General features: G+C 39.9%; 2 long non-coding RNA genes across 4 annotated transcripts in view; one reads left to right on the top strand and one right to left on the bottom strand.

The window, feature by feature from the left end:
• The window catches only part of LOC135580135 (uncharacterized), a 42,023-nt gene extending 29,729 nt beyond the window's left edge, over positions 1 to 12,294 (top strand). For both annotated transcript variants that reach the window (XR_010474402.1, XR_010474403.1), the window contains exons 6-7: positions 4,538 to 4,653; positions 7,732 to 12,294. This is a non-coding gene — a long non-coding RNA (uncharacterized LOC135580135). The remainder of the gene's footprint in view (positions 1 to 4,537; positions 4,654 to 7,731) is intronic.
• Positions 1 to 12,938, bottom strand: part of LOC135580137 (uncharacterized) — a 41,048-nt gene that overhangs the window by 14,788 nt on the left and 13,322 nt on the right. For both annotated transcript variants that reach the window (XR_010474405.1, XR_010474406.1), the window contains exon 2: positions 6,424 to 7,191. This is a non-coding gene — a long non-coding RNA (uncharacterized LOC135580137). The remainder of the gene's footprint in view (positions 1 to 6,423; positions 7,192 to 12,938) is intronic.

Genomic DNA, 12,938 nt, shown 5'->3' with positions numbered 1-12,938 from the left:
CGTAGGGCAACAAAGATGATTAAGGGAGTGGAGCATCTCACTTATGAGGAAAGGCTGAGGGAGCTGGGTCTCTTTAGCTTGGAGGAGACTGAGGGGTGACCTTATTAATGTTTATAAATATGTAAAGGGTGAGTGCCATGAGGATGGAGCCAGGCTCTTCTCAGTGACAGCCAACGGTAGGACAAGGAGTAATGGATACAAACTGGAACACAAGAGGTTCCACTTAAATTTGAGAAGAAACTTCTTCTCAGTGAGGGTGACAGAGCACTGGAACAGGCTGCCCAGGGGTGTTGTGGAGTCTCCTTCTCTGGAGACATTCAAATCCCGCCTGGACGCCTTCCTGTGTAACCTCATCTAGGCGTTCCTGCTCTGGCAGGGGGATTGGACTAAGTGGTCTTTTGAGGTCCCTTCCAATCTCTAACATTTTGTGATTCTGTGATGCTTGCTGGAATATGTAGGTTGGTTTTAATACAGGATGTCCTGGATGCTATTGGTGGCCTACTTATTTCCATGCTGATTATTAATCACACCTAAGTGTGATTAAACATGATTCTCTGAAAAGGAGTGATTCTATTGAGCCTCAAAAGTGTTTTGTTTCTCTAGGTCTAGACATTGTCTGACATATTTGCAAGAATTTAGCTGTTAAATGTGGTTCATGTGACAGACATACATTCAGAAACACCTCCCACTCTCTGGACCACTGTGGTTCTTGTCAAGGGCCAGCTTCCCAGTATTATTAGATTTGGATCCTTATAACATACCAATATTTATGGCTTTTGTTTGCTTGTTTGTTTTATGAGTTGCCCAAGACTGACTTTGTGATGAACTTAGACCAAGCTACAGCACAGCCTTGAAGGGTCAAATGGAAGACTACAACATATTTTCTTCAAAATTTGAGTGCATGTGGGTTCCTAGCATCTTGTCACCAGCCCAGCCATCGGCCCTGGGTCCAACCCACAGCCCAGAAACAATGTTACAGGATGTTGTGTCTGACTTGGCCCTCTGTGGGTTGCCTGCACATCATCTCTGACATTCTGTTGTTCAAAACAACTTCTCACTCAGCATCAAAGACAAGACAAACACTTAGATACATAGGCAAACCAAATAAGAACAGGTGATTTCCTATATCACTGAAAAATATCAAGGTCAAACTCATTTCCCAAGTGTCACTGTAGTTACTACGGACAAGCGATCATGCTTATGACTACGTGGTCATATGAGGGAATAAGAAGTACAAGGAACTTCCTTCGTGTCCTTGTCTTTGATAGGAAACCTGCTGCTAAATTCCTATAGAAGTGTCTGGGAACATGCAGAACCTTATTTTCATCTTCCTTCCAGATATGTCAGGCAGGAGGCAGCATAGGAAGGCCCCCTTTGATTTCTGGTGTAGGGCACTTCCTAATATGTAGTCAAGACTGAAGTGAGAGTTGCATGTGGATCTGACCCACATGCCCGTTCACTGAAACTTCTTGAAACTATGGCTTTGAAACTACCAAACCATAATGAAGCACACTCCTTTGATAAAGATCTACAACGCAGGCCAGGACTGAAAAGCACCAGATTGTTTGTCCCAGAGGTAGGTGTGCACTCAGGATATATTTACATGGTACATGCTCAGCAGGTATGTAACCTGTTTAAACCCTTTGCCTGGGTTTAAACCTGACCAAAAGCTGTACTATTTTGATTAGTATGGTGCTAAGCCCAGTTCTGTGAGGCTTAATGAGAAGCATAAGACATTGTCAGAGGCCCAGTTCTAAAAAAGTATCTTTGCACAGCAATTCTCTTGGAGAATGCACAGAGCTTGCTCACTTTTGCTTCTGGCTCACATGTGCCAAGTGGACACATGCAGATGGACTGACCTTTGAGAAAACACAACAAACTGATGTTTGCAGATTCATTTTCCATGCATCCCAAATATTTGCCCTGCAAGACAAATGACTATTTTTCTTCTCTACTGCTCCACTCTGCTTTGTAATCCCCATGTTGAGCAGCAGCGTTGTAGCTGTCAAGATTGAACGAAGAATTTAAACCTCTTATTTCCACCAGCAAAATTCATTAGAATACATCATGCAGACTATGGAAAACAAATTCAAAACTTTCTCAATAAGTGTGAAAAGTAATGAGTTTCAAGACCCTGCCCTGCCTTCTTGTTCATTTCTTGAAATGAAATGGGAGTACTGCCTTAGGTGATGACGATGCTTAAAATTTTGGTAGTTATATGCAGAAATAATTCCCCAAGTTCTCCCTGTGGCCTATATGGAGAGCATGACTCCTGAGCTAAGGGGTATTGAGAGTACAGTTAGATGTACTACAGTTAGATGTACTCTCTAGTCCTCGGGTACATTTACCTGGTGATTATTGAGGGAACCTAAGGAAAACAGACTTTCTGGCTGAAGTCAGTCTTTACTATTAAGTACCTACACCTGCTCATTCACTCTAATGAGGCAAATAAGCTGTGTACTCTTCGTTTATATCTTGTTTCTGGTCCTTAGTGGGGCAGGAAACAATGCATTTATTAGTGTGGTTTTGAGTTCCCTGTAACTTCTTCTCCTGCTTATTATCTTTTTTTAGTTTTACTCTTGCATGGCCAATATTCTGTGTTTGAGCTTTATGGGATCAAGCCCCAGGAGCAACTGTGCTTAAAATATTGTTTACATGTTTAAGTCTGATCCCACTTACTAGAATATGAATGACACTGAGAAACTGTTACTTAGCAAAGTTTTGAGACATCATTGCTTTACATATTAAGGATATGAACACTAAGCAAACATAACCTGAAGTTCTCAACAGGCCCTGGAGAAACTTGATGATACTGCCCTTGTGCTTTTAATGAAAGTTTCTTCACTCTCCTTCCCATCTTTACAGAATGAAAATTAATAATTGAGGGCAGTAGATAACTCTTACCAGAACTTGCCTGTCATGAGTCTCAAATTAATAGTTTACAGTAAAGAACAAGCTAAGCAAAGTCATTCTTAGCTCTGCTGTAGTGGGACTTCTGAATGTAAACCATGTGCCTGGCTAATCAGCTTGCTATTCATCATACACCTACTATGCACCATATACCTACTATCTGTACTACTGAGGTTAGGCTTAACAAGGTTTCACTGTGCAGAGTATGGTGACGAGATTTACTTCTCTCATAGATCAATGCACACGCCTTAGTAGACAGTGACATGGCACGACATGTTCTCTATGGCTGTGCTCACTTTTCTTCACAGTATCTCTAGGGGTCCTCAAGTGACTATTGTCTTACTATTAGCTAGATTTTCCTTTATAAATTTCTATCCCTTCTGCATATAAACATGCATCTGAACATTTTCAGTGTTCATTTTCTGTGTCAAATTCTGAAAAATTATTGCTGTGTATTCTTGATTGAAATATAGGCTTAGATCTTGTTAGTATTTAAGCAATGACACAGATAAAATTACTAATATTATACGCATATAAAAATTTTGCAGTGTTGGGACCATAATTCTCAGTTGTCTTTTTAATGTAGTGTATGTCATATTTAAAATCTAACAGAGCTCTGAATATAAAAGTGCCAGATGAGATTTTCAAAAAATGCATGGCACAGGATGAAGGAATTCAGAGCTATTTTGCTCAAGATGTTGAAGTGCAGATTTGCCACGAGTCTCAAATAAATCATAGAATTATAGAATTGTTTACATCGGAAAAGACTTTAAGATCATCAAGTCTAACTGTTAACCTAGCACTGCCAAAGAGAGGAATTTAGTTTTACTGCTTTGTGAACAAACCAGAGCCCTGTTCAGTTAAGTGAAATACAAATCTTTAGCTACCTCAAACATTTTGATTTCAATAAAATTAGGCACATAGCATGCACTTAAGGCACCAAGTAGTCAGTCAAGAAAATGCAGTAATCCATAAATAACTACAGGTACCTCTAAAAGGTGATTAATTTCACCTTAACATTAGGAGTGGGACACTAATGCATATAGGTTGGATCAATTTTTGCAAAGGTCTGTTATGGAGAGCTGAGAAGTTCAGAATTTACACAGCTTGTATTAGGTGAAATGAAACACTGTTCATCTAAAACTGGCTCCTGGCTCATCCCTTTCTCGTGTAAAGAATTAACACCAGCTGTATGCCTCTCTGGATCATCACACCGAGCCAAAAGTGAGCAGCACTGAGCTAACAGTGCTTGACAGTGGAGAGAAGAGGGGAATCAGAGCTGCCCCACTCCTTGCTCTTGGCTAGGTACTAGCACTGATCATAAACTAAATCGCTGGATTGAGAGTGGACAGAAACTTGATGTCATTATTTTTTCTAATGCTTCTGGGCAGTTAGGTCTTTAAAAGAGAAATGTAAATTATGCCACAGGGTCTTCACAGCATATTGGGGGGGTTGAATTTTTATTCTCCACATATACAAACTTACACTTAGTCAAGTCTAATCTAATTTTGTTGTTTTCTGCCCAGTGTTACATGTCTGGTTTCCTTTATATTATTCTTAATATGGCTGGTACTGTACTCTTCTTTGAAGTTAATTCCATTAATAAATTGTTTTCTCTCTCTTGCAGATTAGCAAGAAACACAACACACCTTTGGGATACTCCTGTGGTTGCTTCTATCATCTTGACGTTTGATCATGCATGGTTCCTCTTTATGAACTTTAGGACAGTTTTCCATGAATGTGGTAAGTCCTTTGGAAAATAAGTCTTCAAATAAGATTTTTAGAGTTTCTTGATCAAATTAAAATCTGAGTAAATCATATGGACTTTATTCTGTATATTTGCTCTGTTCTTTTGTCTGATCATATATGACTGAATTCAGCCTATCATACTTCATTGTGGAGAAATAAGGTGCCAATATATATTCAAGAACCAGTTAATTTAATCTGTAGCTGTTGAAAAATCAAGTCTGCTCAGTAAAACTGGGGATCAACTTGATTACAAGGTTGCAGAGGCAATGGCTATATGTTGTGATGGTTGCAGCAGTTATAGACAGAGTCAGTGTGTAATTCGTGTGGCTAATGTGACATGAAAGCAACAAAGCTGTACGCAACTCAGACAGAATAACTCTGAAAGAAGTGACAGCCACTAGAGTTAGTGTGAGTCTTCCATCTTTAGGACATCTGTGAATAGAACTGTTATGTGGTGAAGACATTTATTTTAACATGAAAGCTCCTTGTTTGTTTCTGGTACAGTTAAATATGTTAAGTGATAGAAGCTGGTTTTGAGTCAGCCAACTCACCAAGACCAAAAGGGGAGAGGTCTCTCTGAGGTGATTTGCAGTAGTGGAAAATGAACCTCCCCCTGACCAAAAACCAACACATGTCTAAAACACATGTCAGACTTCTGACCCCACATCAAAGGACCTCTGCGCTATTGAAATCTAGAAATAAAATTCCTGTTTCTATTAACATCGTGGCAAGGGATTCAGGAGTAAAGGCAGCAGAGAAGACAAAGAACACTGTTCCTTCTTAACTAGAAGCCAAGTGTCATTGCAAAATTGATGTACACAGCTCCCATCCTAACACCTGTGGCTGAAGTATCTGAAAGCTGTACTGGTGGGAATTTGTGACTTGAGCTACAATGCTTCAATGTCATGGGGGCTGCTTGCCAATCTATCTTGCTCTTATAGAGGCTGCAAGCATCAAAGTTTTCTTACAGTGCAGACAGAGCTGCAGAGAGAGAGAGAGAGACTGGCCTTGGCAGGTCAGCCATGGGAATGGTGGCTTCATCAGCCGTCACTGCCAGGGAGCACATTGCAACAGGTATATTAGCAATAACTTTCAAAATTCGAGAGCAGCTGCTGTCAGTTTAATTGTTAATTAAAAAAAAAAGGAAGCTAGCAACGAGAAAGCAGATTATCTTTTCAACCTTTGCAGGTATACAAAGATTCATGTTTTGCTGATGGAGAAGCTTTGAAGGATGCCTTTATGTATAGGTAGATACTTGGCTTACAGGGAGAACATGATATTTGGATAAGATCAAGCTAATGATCAAGCTAATGATCAAGCATTGTCCTTCTTGCTGTACAAAAGAAAAAACAAACAAACAAGTAAACAAACAAAAAACCCCCGAGCAGTTCTTTTTCCAGCTGTCACATCTAGCTTTACAGCACAGCAACCCAAACCAAACAGTGTGAAGGAAGCGATGGATTTATCTTAGAGCACCTGGTACCCTGCTGTCACTGGCTGTGAACAGAGTGAAGTCCAAAATAGCCTCCCTCTTTTCACTGAGCAATTAACTTATCTTCACAGCAATGGAAGATAACAGACCAGCTCCCACGGGCTAGTTACCAAACTAGCTACAGTGTTTTGGTTCACCTTAAAAAAACATGTTTGTAGAGCTGTGCACGTAAAGCCCAATAACAAAGGATGTTCAGCAAGATTTGGTGGTTAAAAAAAATAGAGTTCTTTCAGGAACATGAATGAATCTGTATTTATTAGATATAAACGTACCTGTATTCAATTGCTGGAGGCCTACTGTCTTTCTGCCTAACAAGATGTTCTTTCATAATGATATGAATATCATTAGCAGCAGTATTTTTGATACTGAAAAGCAAAACAACAGATTAGCTTTTTGCAAGGCTTTAAGCACAATTAGTTTTGAAACTACTTCTCATGAATAGAAGACTCAACCTTTCCATTTATTAAAAGCTAATTTCAGTGCTGACAATTTCATCCATGGAAAAATTATTTTAGGAATCCAACAAAGGCATGTTGGTTTTTTTTAATGATAAAATGAACCCTGCACACCATGTAGAATATAGGCTCTAGTGCCATGCTTCTTTTGGAGATGAAAATAAAACAGGTTCTTTTGTTACTGCACATTTAAATTAGCCATTTCTCTTGGTGTGATTAAAGCAGAAATAACAACATAGTATAATACAAAATATATAGCTGATGCATGTTTCATAAAATCATTAGTAATTTTACTACACACCATAGATATCCCTCTGTGTTACTGCAGGGGAAGGTTCTGATCCAGACACAATTTTTCATAAAACTCCTCAGTAAAGACCTGTCCAATATAATACTACTACAATAATACTTAGAATTTAACAATACTATAGCAATAACTATAATAATACTTATCCTCTTGATGCCCAGTTTAACCATCCACTTCAATGTTTTCTGGGTTTCAGAGCTGGTTTCACAGGAGGCTTATGCAGTGGGTTCAGAATCTGACAGCAGAGAATGACCAGCAGCAAAATTCAGACTTATTCCCTGGTTAAATAAGCAGATTTTAAAATTACCTTAAAATAGCTCATTTCATCTCAGAGGAGAACTTTCATGTATTAAAATTTAATTCTGTCTTCTGAGCTGAGCTAAATATTGTTGAAGTTGCTTAGTGTAAGAGCTGCCTTTCATTCAAGGTAAGTGAAAAGGGGACATTCAAACACTCTGAAACCAGGTAGCAGAAAAGATAGGAAAACTGTCACAAGCACTGGCTTGCACACTGCAAAGGCTGAGGAGAAGATGAATCATTCGGTTGTGGAGAAGGACAGGACAAATGCAGGCATGTTAGAACTGATTGCTGAAACTGTGATTGCCTCCTCTCTGTGACAGAAAGAGGGAAGGGCACCTGTCGCTGAGGAAAATGGAAGCAAAAAACACAGGATGCATTAACCAAAGGGTTAACAGGGGGGGTTGAGAAAGAGCTAAGGGCTAATTTCTGTGGGAGGCTGGGAGCAGAGACCTTGTCCTCTGATTGCTGCTGTGACTACAGAAAACAGGTCCCAGTACTATTTTTTTTTTTTTTTTCAGCTAAACATCTTTGATCACATCAGCAATGCCTAAATTCACTGTCAGCCTTTCTTCCTCGTGGGAAGAACTCCCCACTGAGCTTCAGCCTATTAACTAAGGTCAGAAAGGACACAGAACAGTTAACAAGGCTATTTTTTTTGGAAATTGTACTGTTGTGGGAACCAATGTAGCAGCTCTGATACTGAATATTTTTAAGATAACTCACTTTAATTTATCAGCCTATTCTTTAACCTATTATCTTTTTATGCAGTCTATTAGTGAGTTTTCCTGGAGGATCTGGCTTAGTGTGTTTGCACACAAAATAACGAGCTTGTTGCATCTGTCTGGCACAGCCACAGCACGGTCTGTTTTGTTTGGTTGCGGAGTGAAACCTCATGAGTTCATGTCTGACAGAAAAAAAAACCAATCATTCTCTTAGAGCCACCTACTGCTTTTGCCTCTCTGGAGGTTTCTGGCTTCCTCCATTCCTGTTCTCAGCTGCTCCTATCTGACATGCCATGTGCTGGAAAGCATCTCATTTGGCAATGTACTCTGACTGGAGATTCATTTAATCTATATCTCTTTTTTTAAATTGTATTTAAATTGGTAGTGGAATAGTACCATTCAATAACAAAAATGGATGTATTTCTGAAGAAAACCTAGACATCCTTGCAAACGCAGCATGGTCTATTAGGATAAGTGACCTATAAATACAACAAGATAATGAGACATTCTGACTTCACAGTGTATCAGATTAATTGTATGAGCTTCACTTAAGGAACACCAGCCAAAATAAAGGAGTCCAAAAGAAAAGCAAAAATCTATCAAAGTATGGCTGAAATGGTCTTAAAGTCTACTTGGCAAAAGAAGTTACGATATTTTCCAAGCTGAACTGAGAGAAATGTCAAGAAGGTGAGTGAGTGATCTCAGAATGAGTGAAGGAATTCAAATGAGAAATGCAAGACCAATCCATTAATTCTCATCCTATTTCTCTGGTTAGATTCATCTTCTGCAGTGAAAACCATAAATTTAGAATTGTGATTGCCAAAAAAAGGGCATTACTTTTAATTCTATTCTAAGGTGCTCATCAGGAGTGTTGAATATGTAAAGTTTTTCACATGTAAAGACCAAGTTGCCAGCTGCTGAGTTATAGCAAAAACGTCTTCTTCCTTCCTTAAGCAATTTAAGGATTGATGCATTAGGCCTTTCATGATATGGATCAATGAAGGGAACAATCATTAAAACTGTAAATCCTATGCTTTTGAAATATGACCTCTGCTTTCTTTGATTATCCACAGAAGCCCGTACTGTGTCTTGAAACACTAACAAAGCCTATCTTTCACTGTTAAGTTAATTGCAGTAGTGGTGAGCTACATTACTGCTATTAATAAATCCCAGACTTGGTGCATCTCAGTGATTCTAGGAGAAGCATAATCCAGGCAGAGTCTGCCTTTCTTCTGAGAGCCCAACTGAAGAGGTTTCAAATCCTCCCTGTTTCAGGTGGTGTGCATAGAAGACATGCACATGTTCCAGCTACCTCCAGTTCCTCACAAGTGTAACTATAGATAGTAAGCGTAAGGATTTTTTTAATGATATCAACCTTTTTTTACCTAAAAGATATCTCTCCTGCAGAAGCGCCTTGTGTTTCAGTGGGACAGATTGCAGTTTGATTTATTTCTGAGGCTAAATAAGAACATAAAAATCTAATGCCAAACATGAGTAACTTGTTTAGCCATCTGTACCCCACTCACATAATTAAGATCTCCAATGTCTCTGTGGAACAGTTTTCTCCATGTGTTTCCTCCATGAAGCCTCTTAGAGCACAAGTGCCTTCCTATTACAAGCTTTCTGTTTATCCATAACCAAATGAAGACGTGACGGTGAGATTTGCCTCACAACTGCTGATATTTGCAATGTGGATACCTACTGCTAATGTGGTTACAACTTCAAGACCCTGGTTCCCCACATCCTGAAGCAGATGCCACATCTGTTAGATGGATCACCTCTAAAAGCCTGACAGTGACTAACCCAGATGTAAATGACTTGTCTGTAGCTTGTTGAAGTGTTTTCAGATGACTTCCAGCATGTTTTTCACATAAAGAGCACTGCTAAACAAGAAAGAGGATAGCAGATCTGCACCTTAATAAGAATGAGACAGAATGGTGTTAACCTCTTTTTACTATGTGCTTTAAAGCATAGCCTAGCATGAGAATATGTATTTCTGTTCACATGATAGAAATAATTCAGCCTTACAGATGTGGATAGAGAATTTAACAATTAGTGATATCTGCACTGGGAGACACTGGGATCCTGGCTGGCTATGCCCTTTTCAGCACCAGAGCTAGAAGCATCAGGGGACGCAGTAGTAAGATGCCTATCACTGAAGAATCATGGATGTGAATTTAAGTTAATACTGTCTGCAGAAATCGTCTGAGTGTCTCTGTCTGGGAAATGAAGGGAAGGAGAGGGAGGTATTTCAGAGAAGGATAGTTACATGTGCCATTGATTATGTCCTTGAAATAAATCTGAAGAAAAATACTAGTCCTTGCTCTTTGGCATCTTCCACATTTCTGTTTGATCTGTGAATGCTGAATGGCAGTATTCCTGATTACCACAGGAGAGGAAAAGAAGTGGAAAATGTTGTCTTTTTTTCTCAATTAAAGGTGTGATATGTACCAATTTAATAGGTGATCAATGCTAATGCACATTTAGGAGATACTGCTATTATATCATTAAGTCTATAGCAGCCCATGAAAGGGCATGCACATGACTGGAATTCATATTATGATGTTCTCCAAAGCTTTTCTGATACCAAGGAACTCTTTTTCACCAGCTCTAATCAATAGTTCAAATTCTGACAATAAAATCAGTCCCTGGACTGAACAGCATACTGAATAAGAAAATCTGCAGTGTGCTATCACAGAGAAAAACTGCAGCAGTGGAAATCTGCCCTTATTCGTACTAAGTCTTCCTTTTTTCTTATATTATTGCTATAAACTACCTCACCAAAAAAAAAAAAAAAAATTCTGCTACTATTATCAAATCTAATGCCTTCTCTTAGGAGACATTCTGTCTGCTCTCACAAGAGCACCTACATACTTCTTCATCCTGGAGCTCTAAGGGCTTCATCTGATATAAAAGCAATCAAGTGAACTGAATCAATGTGGCTGAATATAAATACTACACTTAGTAGCAGAGTCTGCTGCATAGTTATCTTGGATGCCAAGAGGACTGTGTTGCCATGAAAACAAATACAGACTTAAGCTGTCCTTGCTGTGCCACACTACTGTTCAGAAACCTACACAAGAGTTAGATATTCCCACTATTGTGTTTCTTCTCTCACCCTCATTGTGGTGAAATGGTGTCCCAGCCCCTCTCTGCTTCTGATTAGAAGTCTGAGTATTTATCTACATTCTGAATGCAAGCCCAGCTGGTTGTGGCAGTGTGCTTTTGTTGCAGCAGAAATGCACATACTTATTGACCCTACTGATGGCTTTCCTTAGAAGTAACAGCAGTTATGGATTCATGTGAGTTGTGGCCCTGTGATGCTCTTGGCTGGCTGTGCTGGGACATCATCCCCATACACCTCCCACAGAAAGTCATCATCCTGGCTGGATCTCAGGGAGTGATAAGCCTGGGAGGGGTGTGTGGAAACCAATACCTCTGGATGAGGAGGAGAGGCTCAAACACCACAGAACCTCACAGAGGTAGCAGCTGTGCTGCAAGGCAAAGGGGGGGACAAAATGGTGAGAAGCAGCTGCATAGGCAAGTTGAGGAGAAAAAATTGGATCATCTCTAGTTCTTTATCAGCAGACCAAAGATGTGATCTCTTCTGAAGAACAGAAGTGCCTGCTGAGCTCAGGCACTTTGTTGTTAACAGCACAGGAACATCAACCTTGTCCTGTTCAGTTGCTCTCAGATTTATACCAAGCCTCTGCAGAACAGTGTGTAGATGGGATGCCTATAGACAAGGGTGAGCAGTGTGCCAGACAAACAGAAAACAACCATTTGTCCTGTGAAAATTTTTGACTTCTTACTTCTGATAAATTTTATATATCCAAGGTTTTGTAGTGGCTGGTTTTCATGTTTTGTCTCCTTTGGGGTGGTAAGCCTTGCTGTGCAGGTTTAAATTGCTCTCTTCCAAGTGAGGTCTCACCACTCCAGGAAGGGTCACATGAGGCAGTATTATCAGGCTTTCCCAGGAGCTAAATAGCAGCCTGGAATAATGCAAAGAGCTCTAGAGGAGGCAGCCAAGCAATGTCTGAATTTAGCTTTCTTCCTCCTTCCCACTGGGCTGCAACACCATCTGGCATGTCTACACCAATCACCTGCACTCTGCTGTATGGAAAGTCATAATACAACTTCAGGGATTTTCTCTGAGCCTCCAAAATATCCTTCTGTTTCCCACCTCCCCTTGACATCCAGGTTTGCTGAGTGGCCCAGCGGATTAAGCTTTGTAGTATTCTCTGGATGTCAGAGCTGAAGACACCACCATGTGTGTGCTAGTGTTTTGATAACTGCAGTTTTTGTCTTGGTTAAAATTAACAAAGCAAAATTGAAGACCTAAGTTTATATTATTCCTAGTGCGAGAAGTCTTCCTTCTTGAATCACAGAATCACAGAATGTTAGGGATTGGAAGGGACCCCGAAAGATCATCTAGTCCAATCCTCCTGCTGGGAGCAGGAACACCTGGATGAGGTTACACAGGAAGGCATCCAGGCACGTCTTGAATGCCTACAGAGTAGGAGACTCCACAGCCCCCCTGGGCAACCTGTTCCAGTGCTCTGTCACCCTCACTGAGAAGAAGTTTCTTCTCAAATTTAAGTGGAACTTTTTGTGTTCCAGTTTGTACCCATTACTCCTTGTCCTATCATTGGTTGTCACCGAGAAGAGCCTGGCTCCATCCTCATGGCACTCACCCTTCATATATCTGTAAACATTAATGAGGTCACCCCTCAGTCTCCTCTTCTCAATATATCCATGTGTGCTTCCATTGTACAAATACTGTACCTCAGTAAGAGAGTACTGATCATTGTCATTCAAGGTACCTAAGTATACTCAAATCATCTTTCATCTTACTAAAAAGTAGATTTGACACACTGCTATTAACAACCATATGCCTCTGTGTTGTTCCTTTTGCCAATGTTAAAATTAGAATGAACAAATAGCATGCAAACTCTGCAATCCTTCTGGCAAAGTGCCGGTCTTGGGGATCCAAATGAGAAATT

The sequence above is a fragment of the Columba livia genome, chromosome 1 (assembly GCF_036013475.1).
Source record: "Columba livia isolate bColLiv1 breed racing homer chromosome 1, bColLiv1.pat.W.v2, whole genome shotgun sequence".
Lineage (NCBI taxonomy): Eukaryota > Metazoa > Chordata > Aves > Columbiformes > Columbidae > Columba > Columba livia.
Note: the sequence above shows the minus strand (reverse complement) of the source record. Positions and strands in the feature narration are given on the sequence as shown.